This window comes from Rana temporaria, chromosome 3 (genome assembly GCF_905171775.1).
Source record: "Rana temporaria chromosome 3, aRanTem1.1, whole genome shotgun sequence".
NCBI classification, from domain to species: domain Eukaryota; kingdom Metazoa; phylum Chordata; class Amphibia; order Anura; family Ranidae; genus Rana; species Rana temporaria.
This window is the reverse complement of record NC_053491.1, coordinates 25335898-25348355: the sequence shown is the minus strand read 5'-3', so window position 1 is coordinate 25348355 and position 12458 is coordinate 25335898.

Sequence of the window (12458 nt, the reverse complement as noted above, 5' to 3'; positions counted from 1 at the left end):
CACCAAATACAAAATACATCATTTTTTTCTAATCACGTTTAATATTACACTTAGAAATGTGGAGCATGTCCCCAATAGTTGTCATTACGGTGACTCATGGCACTATCTAGAGGTTAAATATATTATCACACGTAGCTGTTGCCCTGAGATGACCTTGCCCTATCATTAGATGATGATATTTGTGGATGAGACCTCCTCAAAAAACACCCACAAACACGCAGGCCTGCGTATGTATATATGAATGATTTTCCATGGTGCGCATACATATCTCATATCAAATTTTGCTCTGCATTTTTACCAAATCTACCGTATATACTCGAGTATAAGCTGACCCGAATATAAGCCGAGGCATCTAATTTTACCACAAAAAATGGGAAAATGTATTAACTCGAGTATAAGCCTAGGGTAGGAAATGCAGCAGCTACTGTAATTGAAAAAGAGGGTCAACAATGCCCATTTGCAGCTTGACTGTGTTCATTTGCAGCCTCGCTGTGCCCATTGCATGCCTCACTGTGGCCATTTGCAGCCTCACTGTGTCCACTGCATGCCTCACTGTGCCCATTGCATGCCTCAGTGTGCCCATTGCATTCCTCACTGTGGCCATTTGCAGCCCCACTGTGGCCATTTGCAGCCTCACTGTGTCCATTGCATGCCTCACTGTGGCCATTTGCAGCCTTACTCCAGTTGGCTGACACCTCACTCCAATTAGCTCTTGGAGATGTCATTAGTCTAGGGGTTCACATACTTTTTCCACCTGAACTGTGATTGTTTACATGGTGTGTTCAATAAAACCATGGTAACATTTAATTCTTTGTGTGTTATTAGTTTAAGCCGACTGTGATTGTCTATTGTTGTGACTTAGATGAAGATCAGATCACATTTTATGAGCAATTTGTGCAGAAATCCATATCATTCCAAAAGGGTTCACATACTTTTTTTGGCAACTGTATACGTTGGCAGAATGGCACGGGCAGGCAAAGCAACGTATATATATATATATATTGTTTGAATCTCCCGTCACAGTCTCTGTGATGTCCCGTGATCGGGCCACGGAACGGCAGAACGGGGGGATGCCTCTGTAAACAAGGCATCTCCATGTACTGCCTAGTGACAGGACACTGATCTACTGCTCCCTGTCATCGGGAGCAGCTATCAGTGACCTGTGACAGTTAGCCCCGCCCCCACACAGTTATAATCACTCCCTAGGACACACTTAACCCCTTCCCCGCCCCCTACTAGTTAACTCCTTCCCTGCCAGTCACATTTATAAAGTAATCAGTGCATTTTTATAGCACTGATCGCTGTATAGATGTGAATGGTCCAAAAATAGTGCCAAAAGTATCCGCCATAATGTCGCACTCACGATCAAATAATTGCAGATTGCCACCATAACAAGTAAAAATAAATAAGAATAAAAATGCCATAAAACGACCCCCTATTTTGTAGACGCTGTAACTTTTGCGCAAACCAATTAATATACGCTTATTGCAATTTTTACCAAAAATATGTAGAAGAATACATAGCAGTCTAAACTGAGAAAAAAATGTTTTTTTGAAAAAAATTGGGGATGTTTATAATAGCAAAAAGTACAAAATGTTGCTCTTTTTCAAATTTCTTGCTCTATTTTTGTTTATAGCACAAAAAATAAAAACCGCAGAGGTGATCAAATACCACCAAAAGAAAGCTCTATTTGTGGGAAAAAAAGGACGTCAATTTTGTTTGAGAACCACGTTGCACGACCGCGCAATTGTCAGTTAAAATGACACAGTGCCAAATCGCAAAAAGTGGCCCGGTCATTTGGCAGCCAAATGGTCAGGGGCTGAAGTGGTTAATGAGAGCATAGAGAGCAGCTGCAGCACAGTGTTTCTTTTACTCTCATTTCTAATGCTGCGTACACGCGATAATTTTTCGTCATGAAAAAAACTTTTAGCTGGATTCAGGTAGGGGCGCGCATATTTAAGGCGGCGTAGCGTATGGCATTTACACTATGCCGCTGTAAGTTAGAGAGGCAAGTGCTGTATTCACAAAGCACTTGCCTCCTAAGTTACGGCGGTGTAGCGTGAATTGGCCGGCGTAAGCACGCCTAATTCAAATGAGGATGTGGGGGGCGTGTTTTATGTATATTACTTGTGACCCAACGTGATTGACGTTTTTTACGAACGGCGCATGCGCCGTCCCTGTACATATCCCAGTGTGCATTGCTCCAAAGTACGCCGCAAGGACGTATTGGTTTCGATGTCAATGACGTCCAGTCCCATTCACGGACGACTTACGCAAACAAAGTAAAATTTTCAAATTTCAACGCGGGAACGATGGCCATACTTAACCACTAGCCGACCAGCCACCGCCAGCCACCGTCATTATACTCCCGTAGAGCCCGTAGCGGTACGTCCGCTCTTCGAGCGGCCACCGCCGGAGGCGCACGCGCCCCCCTGCTCGCCCCCGACTCCCGTGCGTGCGCCCGGCGGGCGATCGCCGCCGGGCACACGCGATCGCTCGTTACAGAGCGGGGACCGGGAGCTGTGTGTGTAAACACACAGCTCTCGGTCCTGTCAGCGGGGGAAATGCTGATCTTCTGTTCATACAATGTATGAACAGAGGATCAGTGTTTCCCCTAGTGAGGCCACCCCCCCCAGTTAGAACACACCCAGGGAACATACTTAACCCCTTCCCCGCCCCCTAGTGTTAACCCCTTCACTGCCAGTGGCATTTTTATAGTAATCCAATGCATTTTTATAGCACTGATCGCTATAAAAATGCCAATGGTCCCAAAAATGTGTCAAAAGTGTCCGAAGTGTCCGCCATAATGTCGCAGTAATGAAAAAAAAAACGCTGATCGCCGCCATTACTAGTAAAAAAAATATATTAATAAAAATGCCATAAAAATACCCCCTATTTTGTAAACGCTATAACTTTTGCGCAAACCAATCAATAAACGCTTATTGCGATTTTTTTTTTTTACGAAAAATATGTAGAAGAATACGTATCGGCCTAAACTAAGGAAAAAAAATGTTTTTTTATATATTTTTGGGGGATATTTATTACAGCAAAAAGTAAAAAATATAATTTTTTTTCAAAATTGTCGCTCTATTTTTGTTTATAGCGCAAAAAATAAAAACCGCAGAGGTGATCAAATACCACCAAAAGAAAGCTCTATTTGTGGGAAAAAAAGGACGCCAATTTTGTTTGGGAGCCACGTCGCATGACCGCGCAATTGTCAGTTAAAGCGTCGCAGCCCCGAATCGCAAAAAGTGCTCTGGTCTTTAACCAGCAATATGGTCCGGGGGTTAAGCAGTTAACATTGACTAGGCCAGCTATTTGATGGAATAACTTTACGCCGGAAAATGCCTTACGTAAATGGCGTATATTTACTGCGACGGGCGCACGTACATTCATGATTTGGCGTATCTCGGCATTTACATATTCTACACCAAACTCAACGGAAGCGCCACCTATCGGCCCAAAAAAAAATTGCACCCTAAGATACGACGGCGCAGGCCGTCGTATCTTAGCTAGGTTTAAGTGTATCTCAGTTTGAGCATACACTTAAACTTAGGACGGCGCAGATTCCGAGTTAGGTCGGCGTATCTACTGATACGCCGGCCTAACTCTCTCTGAATCTGGCTATTCGTTTTTAAAAAATGTCCTTTTAAATGATCGTGTGTTAGCTTCACATCATTTTTCAGGTTCTAAAAAACGACCAAAAAAAAAATTTGAACATGCTGCATTTTTTAACGTCGTTTTAAACAATGTCGTTTTTCGGGTTGTAAAAAATGATCGTGTGTGGGCTAAAACGATGTTAAAAACCTGCGCATGATCAGAAGCAAGTTCTGAGACGGGAGCGCTCGTTTTGGTAAAACTACCGCTCATAATGGCGTAAGCACATTCATCACGCTGTAACAGACACAAAAGCGCGAATCGTCTTTTACTAACACGGAATCAGTTAAAGCAGCCCAAAGGCGAATAGAACTTCCCCTTTATAGTGCCGTCGTACGTGTTGTACGTCACCGCGCTTTGCTAGAGCATTTTTTTTTAAACGATGGTGTGGGCAACGTTGTTTTAATGATGAAGTTGGAAAAATGTCGTTTTTTCAACATGCTGAAAAACGAAAAAAAAAATTCATGATGAAAAATTATCGTGTGTACGCGGCATGAGACAAGCACAACAGAGCCTTGGATAACAGTAAAAACCGGGCAGAGGTTCTTTTCGATTATCACTCTATCCGAAAGTTGAGAAACGTTTTTGCTGGCCATACAATTTTAACTTCTTAGGATTTAGCAGAACAAAGAAAACAATTCTCTCGGCAGTAGTCCTTTTAAGAAAAAGCGATAGCTGGTAAGACAATGATTCATAAAGCGCAGAGAAAGGTTAACATGATCATTACAGTAACAATTGGCTGTGATTTCACGGGGGCCATAGCTGAGTGGGTGTGTGGTAACCCTAGACAGACTTGGGTGAATCACATCTGGTGATGTATGTGGACGACACCGGCAAAGGGCTGATTCTCTACCACCGAGCTGGCTTACAAGATCAGTGGCTCAGAGGAAAAGATCATTCATCATCAAATGATAAGGCAGAGATTTAAGTCCCACGCCTAAACTGGTTCAGTAATATGCAGGGCTGGGAGGAGAAGAAAAAAAAACATTTTGTCTGAAATTTGGAAAAGCAGGAGGTTGTAAATTCTGACCTTTTGCTTCTCAGCACATTACTGTCTACTTTAGTCCCCGGATTCGCCAGTTGTCAAAACTATTCATCACCTTTTAGCACACAGAAACTTCACTTTCCCCAGCTTGCCTTGAAGTTTATGTCCGCATCGCAGGCGGTAAACCTTGACATGGGTTACAATTTGTGCATAGTGTTGGAATCGGCTTTTTCCTTCTTAAAGAAATGGAGGAGAAATGCTTAAAATAATATTAAACCCTCAGTTTAAGGTCCCGTTCACATCTCGCGTTTTGGGATCGTGGGCAGAATCGATCCCACGATCCTAAATTGCTGCATAACGCACAATGCACTTTCGGGGTGGTATTATTCTTTAGTGGCACCCCAAACGCAATAGGATTCTTCCCCGATTGTTGCGCGGCAGTGTCGTATGGCAATCGCGGCAAACTGCGTCTATAACATCCCTGGCGGTATGATTCTTTCAGATTTTAGGTGCTGAAAGCGGTACCATTATTTGCAAGGAAATTTGGTGTTTTACATTGTAGGCCTGTAATTCTTAGGAATAACTCACTTAAATCTGTCCAAACAAGAGTCTAGTAGACATCTCGAGTATGAGAAAGTTTGAAACACAAAATCATAAATTATAATATAATAAATAACTATAAATAATTATAACAAATAATAATACAATAATAATAAAAATTATTCAATAATGTAATCAAATCAAAAACACTGAAATTTGCTCAGTTGCAGAATTGTCGCTGTCATTACTGTATTTATCGGCGTATATCGCGCACATTTTTGCCCTGAAAATCAGGGCAAAATCGCGGGTGCGCGATATACGCCGATACCCGCTTTACCGCGCCGAGTTTTGAATACTGCGCCGACATATACCGAGCGCAGTACACTCGGGTATAGTCGGCCAGTCTCGGCTTCTTCCGCGGTCACGTCCTGGAGTGTACTGCGCTCGGTATATGCTGGCGCAGTATTCAAAACTCGGCGCGGAAAACGAGCGGGGAGGACGCGAGGACGCCGGACCCGACGAAGAGGACACCCGAAGCCGCAGACGGACTCCGGATTCGCCAATGGACGCCGCGCAAGACACCAAAACTGTAAGTACAAAAAAACTATTTTTTCAACTTTAGGGGTGCGCGCTATACGCGGGAGCGCGCTATACCCCGATAAATATGGTACTTTTATGGTTTGATGATGAATTTCCCAAAAAATCATTATCGCTCAATTCTGCAAGTGATTCTAATTTATTATCGGTGTTTTCTAGCTGCTCTAAAACCACTTTTGACATAAAGGGACACTTTTGGTTGCTATGGACAATCTCCAGTTTGCAGGCAGAAAGAACAGTTTTTATTATATAAAAGTACATGCAGGACACTGGGCAGACCACTAGGGACAAGGGGGGTGTGTATTTATTTCATACAGTACTGTAATCTGTAGGATTACTGTATGTGTACTATGTTTTAACTTTTTTGAATTTGGCGCCGATCTCCGCCCTCGTGCATCGTAACGTCGCAGGGAACGGAGCTCGGCGGCACTCGGCACTGTGTGAATCGAGCGAGGAGGACACAGCTCACTCACACAGCAGGGAGACATTGCAGGATACAGGGGACAAGGTAAGTAACTTCCTGCCTGTATCCTGCGATGCGATCCAGAGTCAGACTCGGGGTTACCGCTATTGGTGCTGAAATTCCACCCCGAGACAGACTCGGGAATACCACTAGGCAGGTTAACCACTTCAATACCCAGGAAGGAAGGGTTTACACACACCTCTTCCCGTTCTTCAGCTCCTGTGACCGATCGCGGGACACCGGCGGCGATCGGGTCTGTGGGTCCCACGGGCGCGGAGCTTCGGACCGGGTCACGTCCATGCGCCGGCGGCGGGCGCGACCCACGGCTGGGCTCTTAAAGGCGACGTACATTCTGCCGACGTATATCGTCGGTAGGAGGTCCTTAAGTGGGTAAAGTTCATGGCCTTGATTCAGATACAATTGTGTATCTATCGGCGGGCGTAACGTTTCTCAGATACGTTACGCCGCCGTAACATAGGGCGCAAGTTCCATATTCAGAAAGAACTTGCGCCCTGAGTTAAGGCGGCGTATGTGGTCCGGCGTAAGCCCGCGGAATTCAAATTCTCCATGCAGTGGGAGTGTTGTATGGTAATGAAGGCTGACCCCACGTAAATGAAGTTTTTGGCTAACGGCGCATGCGCCGTCCGTGAACGTATCCCAGTGTGCATGCTCCAAATTAACCCGCAAAAAGCCAATGCTTTTGACGTGAACGTAAATTACGCCCAGCCCTATTCGGAACGACTTACGCAAACTACGTAATCGATGGAAAATTTGACGCTGGCCCGACGTCCATACTTAACATAGGATACGCCTCATATAGCAGGGGTAACTTTACGCCGGAAAAAGCCTAACGTAAATGACGTACAAAAATGCGCCGGGCAGACGTACGTTTCTGAATCAGCGTATCTACCTAATTTGCATATTCCTCGCGTAAATCTACGGAAGCGCCACCTAGCGGCCAGCGTAAATATGCAGCCTAAGATACAACGGTATAAGAGACTTACGCCGGTCGGATCTTAGGGAAATCTATGCGTAACTGATTCTATGAATCAGGCGCATAGATACGACCCCGCAACTCAGAGTTACGACGGCGTATCCGGAGATACGCTGTCGTAACTCCTATCTGAATCCAGGCCCTTGTGTGTGCAAAGGCAGGTGTCCCAATACTTTTGACAATATAGTGTAGGTGTCTGAGCTTTGGGGTGCACATCTTGATGGAATAGGCTGTGCACACCTATACATAAAGCAGCATGGCCTTTTTTTTTTTTTTACGTAACTTGTGGACTGCAGCATAGAAAGGTACTCTTTTTGAAGGACAAAGTCCCTTCATCACAAAAATATATCACAACTGGGCCCACAGATAAGGAATACGTTGGAACAGATGATAAATGAGATAACACAGGAAGACATCCACGCTGATCCTGAAGGACGCACTTAGCCCCGGCAGTCAAAGTCCATTAAAATAACTTAATTCCATTAGCAATTTTCTTTTCTTTTCGGAGAAAGGCAAGTTTATAATGGGGTATCCTTCAATGCCACTCCAGGAGATCAGAAATTCCCTTCTAGCAGATTCTCTGGAGTCTCTATTAACGGGTCTGGACAGTTACTAGATAAAGTTAAAGACTCTGCGGTGATCTCCACACTAATTGGACTGTAATGTATAGCCTCGGTCAAGCAAATCTCTCCCAGCACTCCTCTCCACTGAATGCAATCAAGCCTTTTATTGAAGATACATAGGCTGCTCAGACCCAGGAGTAACCTTAAAACGCCTTGGCCTTTTAGCAGCAAACACAATTAATTTTGATACTGAAGGGCAATTGGAATAGCGTTAAAATAAAAGCCATTGGAAGAGAGAACGTGAAAGATATAAGAGGACCTTCCAACTCCGTACTCTATGTTATTCCAGCATCCAGAAGGACGTACACATGGGGGAGAGTTACTAAAACTGGCGCACACAGAATCTGATGTAGATTTGCATAGAAGCCAATCAGCTTCCAGGTTTTAGTGTCAAAGCTTAACTGAATCAGTTTTTTCTAACCCGGTGGGCAAGTTGCAGGCTCCGAAAAGCAGCGGCGGGCTTTGGCGGGCAGTGGTGGGTTGCTGGCAATGGCAGGCTTCGGCGGGCAGTGGTGGGTTGCTGGCTCCGGCTGCAACCGTGGGCTTCGGCGGGCAGTGGCAGGTTGCAGGCTGAGGCCACGTATACACGACTGGTCCATCCGATGAGAATGGTTCGACGGACCGTTTTCATCGGTTCACCGATGAAGTGGCCTGATGGTCTGATGTGCGTACACACCATCAGTTCAAAATCTGATCGGGTTAGAACACGGTGACGTAAAACACAATGACGTGCTGAAAAAAAAAGAAGTTCAATGCTTCCAAGCATGCGTCGACTTGATCCTGAGCATGCGCGGGTTTTGAACCGATGCTTTTGTGTACTAACCATCAGTTTGGACCGATTGGTCAGCGGTCCATTGGTTCGATTTTAAAGCAAGTTTTAAAATTTTGGTCCGAAGGACAAAAGACCGATGAGCCGTACACACGGTCGGTTTGGACTGATGAAACTGAACTTCGGTCCATTCTCATCGGTTTGGACCGACCATGTGTACGCGGCCTTAGGGTGGGCTCCGGCAGGCAGTGGCTCTGCATAGAAACCAATCAGCTTCCAGATTTTATTGTCAAAGCGTAACTGAACAAGCTGAAGTTAGAAGCTGATCAGTGTGGGCCAGTGCTTTTTTTTTTACCCCAGCAGGCTCGGGCGGGCAGGTTGTGGGCTCCGGAAGGCAGCGGCAGGCTTCGGCGGGCAGTGGCAGGTTTTCGGGCTCTGGCGGCAGCAGTGGGCTTTGGCGGGCAGCGGCAGGTTTTAGGCTTAAGGGGGTTGTAGGCTCCGAAAGCAGTGGCTGTGCATAGAAACCAATCAGCTTCCAGGTTTTATTGTCAAAGTTTAACTAAACAAGCTGAAGTTAGAAGCTGATCAGTGGTGGCCGGTGTTTTTTTTACCCCAGCAGGCCCCGGCAGGCAAGTTGTGGGCTCCAGATGGCAGCGGCAGGCTTCGGTGGGCAGTGGCAGGTTTTCGGGCTCTGGCGGCAGCGGTGGGCTTCGGTGGGGAGCAGCAGGTTTTAGGCTTAGGGGGGTTGTAGGCTCCGGCAGGCAGTGGCTGTGCATAGAAACCAATCAGCTTCCAGGTTTTATTGTCAAAGCTTAACAAAACAAGCTGAAGTTAGAAGCTGATCAGTGGTGGCCGGTGTTTTTTTTTTTTTACCCCAGCAGGCCCCGGTATGCAGGTTGTGGGCTCCGGAAGGCAGCAGTGGGCTTCGGTGGGCAGTGGCAGGTTGCAGGCTTAGGGGGGTTGCGTGCTCCGGCAGGCAGTGGCAGGCCTTGGTGGGTTGCAGGCTCTGGCGGCAGCGGGCTTCTATAGATGGCGGGTGGGCTTCAGTGTGGCTCCTCCCTTCTTCTCCTAGGCGTCCAAGAGGATCGCCTGTCGTTTCAGCCAATCGGGTGATGAGTATCAGACCCACTTCCTAATTGGCCGGGAGGTGGATCAGTGTTGTAACAGTGAATAATAATTTGCTGTTGCAACACACCTGGGTGGGCTCTAGACGCAATGCTCTGCGCCACGAGACCACCCTATTTTGAAGCCTATTAGAGCCTCTGGCTCTAATCAGTACTTTAAACCCCCCCGTCCACCCCCGCAAAAGTAATTAATGCGTCTGGCGTCCTGAAAGGGGCCGGACACATGGATAGAGAGGGTGGCGGCATGGATATGAGGGGCGGTGTCTGTGCACCCACAATAGATGGGCCGTCCCTGATGCTGATTGTTTTGCATGCACAGCTGCATCAGATTCTGTGTGCAAAAGTTTTAGTAAATCTCCCCCCATGGACTCATAGCATATCCGCTTGCCAACTGTATAACATGCGGCAAGGCAGCTTTCCTGCGCTCGATCATGTACTAGATAAGTGATCCAGCACTTCAGGATAGGGGGCGCACGTGTGCGCTGTCAAAGCGCCACATCACAGCAGAAGCAGATCAGCGGGTGCCGTCCAATGGATGACTGCCGACACGCTCTGATCAGCGAGGAGACACTCAGAAAGGAGCTCTGCCTATGTAAACAATGCAGTGCTCTGTCCTGTAAGTGGGGATGTGGCGGTTTTTGTTTCCCTACAAAGGGAATAAAATCCAGCACATGCCTTAGTAAAATCACCACATAGTAAACACAAAAACACTGGCTAGGCACACATTAAACACGTTCCCTACCGAGTCATTGTAAAATGACGTCGGTGGGAACCCTTCCTCCTTCAGAGTGGACATCATATGACGTGCTTGCATTCCCGGGCGGCTAGGGGGCGCGTGCGGTCCGCCGGGCACCCGCGATTGCCCGCAATCACGGCAGGACACACACAGATCCATGTCCTGTCAGCGGTGAGGAGAAAGATGTGTGTTCCCAGTACAGAGGAACACACATCGTTCTCCTTCCCTTGTGAGTCCCCCTCCCCCTACAGTTAGAACACACTTTAGGGAACATATAAACCCCTTCCTCGCCCCCTAGTGTTAACCCCTTCCCTGCCAGTCACATTTACAAAGTAACAGTGCAGTTTTATAGCATTAATCGCTGTATAAATGTGAATGGTCCCAAAAATGTGTCAAAAGTGTCCGATATGTCCGGTCACAATAAAAATCGCAGATCGCTGCCATTACTAGTAAAAAAAATGTAAAAAAATAAAAATGCCATAATTCTATTCCCTATTTTGAAGATGCTAGAACTTTTGCGCTAACCGATCAAATACGCTTATTGAGATTTTTTTTACCAAAAATATGTAGAAGAATACGTATTTTTTTTTTTTTAAATTATGATATTTATTAAATCAAAAAGTAAAAGATTGTTGTGTTTTCTTTTCAAAAAAAGCTCTTCTTTTGTTTATAGCGCAAAAAATAAAAACCGCAGAGGTGATCAAATACCACCAATAGAAAGCACTATTTGTGGGAAAAAAGGACGTCAATTTTGTTTGGGAGCCACGTCGCACGACTGCGCAATTGTCATTCAAAGTTCGACAGCGCTGAAAACTAAAAATTGGTCTGGGCAGGAAGGGGGTGAAAATGCCCAGTATTGAAGTGGTTAAAGTGATTGTAAAGCCTAAATTATTATTTTTTGTTATACTTACCTTCTCTGTGCAGTGTTTTTGCACAGAGCAGCCTGGATCCTCTTCTTCTCAAGTCCCACGCGACTCTCCTGGCTCCTCCCTTCAGTCTGGTGTCCCCACAGCAGGCAGCTAGCTATGGGGGCACCAGAGCCGAGCCGCTGCTCTGTGTGTCCATTTACACATGGAGCAGCGGTGTGGCCCCACCCCCTCTGTCACCTGATAGGCTCACTGGATGTGATTGACAGCAGCGGGATTTTTTTTGGGGGGGGGGGGTATTTATTATAGTAAAAAAATATTTTATTTTTTTGCTTATATCGCAAAAAATAAAAATTGCAGAGATGATCAAATACCACCAAAAGAAAGCTCTATTTGTGGGGAAAAAATTACGTAAATTTTGTTTGGGTACAGCGTCACACGACCGCACAATCGTCAGTTAAAGTGTCACAGTGCCGAATCGCAAAAAATGGCTCGGTCATTGGGCAGCCAATTCTTCCGGGGCTGAAGTAGTTAAGGGGGCGTAGCGGAGGGGCGTGTCCTATGCCTACATACTTTTGCTAATAGGTGTCTGTGGCAAACGTAGCCACTTCTGGAATGCTGGACGTTACATATCAAAGGGTTGTCTGTATTATATGCTATGTATTCTGCTGGGTCTTATGTGGGCATGGTAATTCGTATGCTAGCAGCCGTAAGCCACTAGCATTCAAGTACTTCATTTTATGTTGCCCAATCGGTGTTCGGCAGTTTTAAACCGAACTGTCACAACACATAACCCCAGACCCCAGCTATCAACCGACTGTTCCCTCGTGCAGCAATGCCTGATGGGAGAATTATCCAAAATGTTAAGTTCCCCATGTGGTCCTCACTGTATTACCCCTGCTAAATCTGTTTGGCTGTTTGGAAACCCCTTGCATGGGGAATTATATAAATATGGAAGCCTGTGAATAAAAAGTCAGTTGACTCCCAGAGCTGTGTTTCGTCCGGTTACTGGGGGGGATTTGGGACATTGCCTGACTGTGGATTTACCCTGGTTACCAGCGGAGATCGTGGATTTTAATATCGTACTCCGCTACAGTGTCCCTC